Genomic DNA, 6,000 nt, shown 5'->3' on the forward strand with positions numbered 1-6,000 from the left:
GCAACAGTGGCTGTTTCAGAACCAGGTTGGAAGCAGATGATGTATGTTGGATGTCTTTAATCTGGTGTCCAGCATTCCTGCTATTCCAGTGGTGGGCCTCTAGGCATTGTGCATTGTTTTTAAATTAACTGAAAAGAAGATTGCTCTTGAAAGATGAAAGCATGAAGAATTATGTGCAACCTGATCGGCTCTGCTACATTTTTTAAAAAAAGTCCTCTTGCTCTCTGATAGCTCTAATTAATTTTGTTGGAGGAGTTTTAACTTTGCAGAGTAGCTATGGATTTCACTTTGCATCTGTTCAGTTTATCTGGAAGCCTCTCTTTCCCTTTGTCTCTTTGCATTTGACTCTTTCCTGCAAACGCTGGCTCTACTGACATCCACTGGTAGCTGCAGGAGAGCTGCAACAAGGCGGAAACGGCTCATAAGCCACCTGTGGTAATCCTGTCTGCTGTGCCAAGTCGTTGATTTAGTACTGCACTAGATGTCAACTCAAATGTAAGGTCAAAACACTGTAAGCCTTCCCATCTCTCTCTCTCTCTCTCCCACACACACCACCCTTTCCCCAGAGGAACAGCCCCTTTCCTCTTCTTTCTGGAGGATGGTAAATAAATTCAAGAGAGGAAAACCTGTTAGCAATTTCTGTGGCTATACTCACCAATTAGCAGTGCAGAAAAATCAAACTGTGTATGTACAGTAGGAATTATTTTAAAAAATAAAATAAAGGACACACACTATTGCTTGAAGAGGGGATTCGACAAATTCATGGAGGATTCAGATTATCACTGGCGACTAGTCATGGTGGCTCTTTGTAGCCTTCAAGTTCAGAAGTGGTATGCCACTGACTTAATACCAGCGGGCTTCCCAGAGGCATCTGGGTGGCCACTGTTGAAAACGGGGGGTGGTATTCAATACTAGTGTTACTCAGAGTAGACCCATTGAAGTGAATAGACATGACTTAACATCGGTTAATTAATTTCAATGGGTCTAGTCTGAGTAGGACTTAGACATTTATTCCACTTCAAACAGACAAGGCTTCCCCCAAAGAATCCTGGGAAGTGTAGTTTGTGAAGGGCACTAAGAGTTGTTAGGAGACACCCTATTCCCCTCACAGAGCTACAATCTCCAGAATTCTCTGGAAAGAGGGGCTGACTGTTAAACACTCTGGCTATTGGAGCTCTGTTAGGAGAACAGGAGTCTCCTAATTACACTCAATTACCCTAAACAAGCTACACTTCCCAGGATTCTTTGGGGGAAGCCATGACTGTTTAAACTGGAATAAATATTTGGTGTGGATGTGGCCCCAGAATGCCAGACTAGATGGAACATTAGTCTGATCCATCAGGGCTTTTTATGCTATGTGTTTGTATGTTACTTTAGGGATGGGGGAGAAATGTATTTGGTTTGCATTTTAATGCAATATACGAAATGCACACGTCCAAAAACATGAACCAGCGTTAGGGATGGGTGAGAATTTTAATTCAGTTTGCATTTCAAGCAGAATTTATCAAATTTGCACTTTCCGAAACAATATGAGAACTGAAACACAGCCATCCTTTGAAATTTGCATTTATTTAGAATTTTGGGATGCATTTTGCCAATTAAACAATAGTTATAAAAATGCATATATTAGGGGAAAGTGTGCATAAAAATGAATGTATGAGTGAAAATAACATGCAAAAAGGCATGATGTGATGAGAAATGCTTGCAAAAATATGTACCTTGGTCAAAACTGCCTACAAAAATGTGTTTATTTGGAGAAATTCGCACTAAAATGGTGGAGAATTTTTTTTTTTAAAAAAATGCAGATTGCCGCAGAAATGTAGAGGACTGAATTTAACGTTAGAAAAGTGAGAAAGGAGATAACCGAAACTGACAGATCTTTCCATCTCTAACCAGAATGCAGCTCTTTGAAATTCAGTTCTCTGAATTTTGCCATATTGCAACCACATAAAATGTACAAAAATGTGTTTATTAGTGAAAAGTGCATGCTTTTATGGTAGTGAAAATAATGTACAAAAATGCTGCCTTGCTCTTCCCATTAAGTGGCAACAATGTATCTGCTTGAGTGGGTGGGGAGTGATTGCTGCAGCTCAGCCCAACTGAACAAGCCACACCTGTATATATTAATAGAAAGTCTTGTTGCAGAATCATGGCAGCTGTGCCAACAAAACAAGGCTACTGAGAAACAAAAGGGCAATATCAACATGTACAGGGGGACACCAAAGTTTGCAGAAGTGGAAAAAATGAAGAAAAGAAACCTAAAGGGACAACCCTCCCAAAATAGCAAAATGAGAACTGACTGTTCTCAGTGGTCAGAGAATATTCAGTGTCTTTGTTGTGGGGAAAAACCCACAGAAAACTAGAAGCGGGGAAGGGAATGAAATGGAGTATCCTGAAAGAAGGACAGAGTGAAATGAAATGGAGTATCCTGAAAGACATTATGGTTGGCCAGCTGGCAGGCTAGAATCCTGAACATGAGCACTCCACATTCCTATATTTATTGCAATTCCCACTTGTTATCTTAAACAGATGCTCTGTTTGACCTGGATCCTGTGTGTGCATGCATGCATGGAGTGCTGATTTCCCCATTGACAACTGTTTGTTGCGCTACATGGAATGCTATTATGGATCCCCCTCCTTTCAGGAGCAACTTTTCTTGGGAGTGTGAAGGCCTGCAGTGGGAATGGGAGAGGAGTCAGACTAACCCCAGTACTTTGCACTGGGCTATGATCTCCACAACGATTAACACAAGTGGGAAGTCCTTAAGTGGCTTAGTAGTGTGTTAACATTTGTGGAACCCTCCGTGAGACTGACAGTGAAGTGGAAATTTTAAAAACTGTTGCTGTTCATAATTTGTGAATGCAAGAGACAGCCTATTTGCGACAGCTTTTGATATTAGCTTGAAAGAGATTCTTTGATTGAAAGCAGAGAATCAACACTTTGGTACTACCAATATGTCCTGTGCTGGGACGTTCATGAATAGTGTGCCTAGTGGGCACAGAAATGGGATATATGGATGATTTAGACAGAATCTAAATTGAGAAATATTGCATTGCCAGGAGAGGTAGAAAGTGTGTGTGTGTGTGTGTGTGTGTGTGTGTGTGTGTGTGTGAGAGAGAGAGAGAGAGAGAGAGAGAGAGAGAGATTTTGAATGTGTCTTCTCCTCACAGAAAGTTCAGTGCTTGGGAGTTCTTAATCAAGATTCTCAGACATTTCCTGCTCCTTTTTGGCCACCAACTGCAGGCGTAGGTAACTCCCTCCTTGCTGCCGAGGGGCGGATTGAACGGTACTGTGTGATCTGCTGCCCACTGAACCACCTGCAAGTCGTTTCGCTCCAGCTGTGGCCGACCTCATGCAGAAAAGCGGCCTAAAAAAGAGCTGGCTTCTGGCCAACGACACTGTTAGGGGTTTGCAGCTTAATTCTTTTGCTGACCTCCTCCTGAGGAGCATAATCCATTAAATGCAATGTCTTAAAGGCCATGAAGATTAGAAACAGAAGATGCTTTGTCACCAGTGAAGACAGCAACAAAATGGTCACCAGTGAGCTTTGTATAGAAGCATGTTTGCACAGCACATATCTTTCTTTTGTTATGGGAATAGCATGGGCAAAAGATCCTCTCCATCTTTGCACACTCATGATCTACAGGTGTATGGTCAACAAACATCTACATCAGACAGTGCTGGTGGATAACAGAAAGTGGTATAGACCTTGTGCTGCCTATGCCAATATGTCAGGAATGGTACTGTACATTGTTGTGCATGTTTAAGAAAGCATCTGGTTCAGAGGAACTTCAACTTTCCTAAGACTTGAAGGGACTCTGTAGCTCCCACAAGGAACATAGGAAGCTGCCTCATACTGAGTCAGACCATAGTTTAGTATTGTCTACACTGACTGGCAATGAATCTCCAGGATTTGAGGGAGGATTCTCTTCTAGCCTTACGTGGAGATGCCAAAGATTGAACCCGAGATCTTCTGTTTGCTAAGCAGATTCTCACACAAATGCTAATTACAGAACACACCTGCTTTTCAGGGCCAGCTTAAAATATTCTGTCACTTGAGGCAAATGGTGCATACCTCCATTCCATGTGCAAAAGCCAAGGAGACTGGCAGTTGAATTACTGTTCCTTCTACACTGGTGATGGGACAGCGCCCTTCATTGCATCTGAGTATGGCAGGCTGATTTGAGACACAGGGCAGGCCATGTGGCACAGTTGTGGCTGCTTCCTCCATCTCAGCTGCCCCACACCTGCCACAGTCTGCCTAATGTTAGGGCCAGCCCAGCTGTTTTTTCAAATCCTTAGAACCCCAAAGTCCATTTCAAAGAAGTATGTTTCTTGTCCTCCAGACTGAGCAGAAAATCTTGAAAAGGTGATACAATATGTGCAAGTAAAACCAGTAAAAAGATTTCTCAAAATATAGTATTTTTTCATATTTTGATAGTTTCTAATAGCTAGAGCATATGTACCATCAGTAAATTGCTAGAACATATAGGCTCAAATTTAATGTTTTCCAGTGCCAGTGGGTCCTTGCACCAACTCTTCTATACTCTCCAGGTCTATGGTTATGTGCAGCAGCAGCTGTCAGGGCCATGTTCTAGAACGTGTATCCAGGGTCAACTGAGTAGCTCTAGATCAGCCTTTCCCAACCAGTGTGCCTCCAGATGTTGTTGTACCAGAACTCTCATCTTCCTAACCATTGGCAATGCTGGCTGAGGCTGATGGGAGCTGTGGTCCAACAACATCTGGAGGCACACTGGTTGGGAAAGGCTGCTCTAGATCAAAGGACCTCCAGTTTATCAAGGAGCCCAGAGCTCCTATCTGCCCTGGGTCTGCTGTAAATGGAGTTAAACTGGACCAGTTTTCTGAAGTCTGAAAGTGATCCCCTTCCTGATGATGAATGGTCCACAATTCACAATACTGAATGAATTTCCAATAATTAATCTTCATTGCCCAATTCTCAGGATTTTAATTCCCACCCCAACAATGATTACAAGTCATAAAGTAATTTGCAGTGATCATGATGAGATGTACACAGGTATGTGTGTATATTATTACCATTTAAATATCTTTTGAGTTTGAGAGCAACACTTTGAAATCTGCTTCTTTATGGGCTGGGACAGTTATCTATTTCAGATAAAATCCCTGTAATTGTTATGTGATATTGACAAAGCTAAGGATTTGTGCATATAGAACATTTCAGAAATATTAACCCACAGGTAGATCAATTTTACCCTGGGGTAGTTTCCATTTGCCCATATTACACTAGAGATGAGCTGTGGCTGGTTACTCTGATTCACACTTACAAACATAAGAAGGACCCTACCAAATCAAATAAAGTTCCGTCTAATCAAACATGCCACTTTCCACAGTGGCCACCAATCTGGTGCATCCAATAAGCCCTGAAGCAGAGCATGAAAGCAATAGCCCTCTCTTACGGTTGCAGTCCATCAGAAGATAGAGGCTAATAGCCATTGATATACCTACTACTAGCTTCCCATCAATTCTTAGAGCCCATAGAAACCATCTAAAAACTACCCCAGTGGGAGCTCTCTTGCCCCTGGATAGCCTAGTCATCAAGCAATAAGAAGGATTTTTAACACTCATGAGGTACACATCTGTGGTAAAATGTGTGGCAGAATGTATGGTAAAAAGCTCACCTATATGGTCTCCTGGAGAAAAGTTAATTGCTTCCTAGAAATAGACACAGGTAAACACAAGCTTGCTTCATACAGCTACCAAAAGGTAAAACGGACCATCCTTCCCTCTATTTCTTATGTACAAGCTGTGAGTGCTGATGTTTATATATGCCAAGAAGGCATTATCAATATGTAAGAGAGGAGATATCAACTAGCTTGGGGGAACTTCAAATTTGGCAAAAGTACAAAAAAACTTTATGGAAAAAAAGATCTTAAGGAAGAGGTAAAAAGGTAAAGGTAAAGGTGTCCCCGCACTTGTAGTGCGAGTCGTTTCCAACTCTTAGGGTGACATCTTGTGATGTTT

Source organism: Rhineura floridana, chromosome 4 (genome assembly GCF_030035675.1).
Source record: "Rhineura floridana isolate rRhiFlo1 chromosome 4, rRhiFlo1.hap2, whole genome shotgun sequence".
Classification (NCBI taxonomy): Eukaryota; Metazoa; Chordata; class Lepidosauria; order Squamata; family Rhineuridae; genus Rhineura; species Rhineura floridana.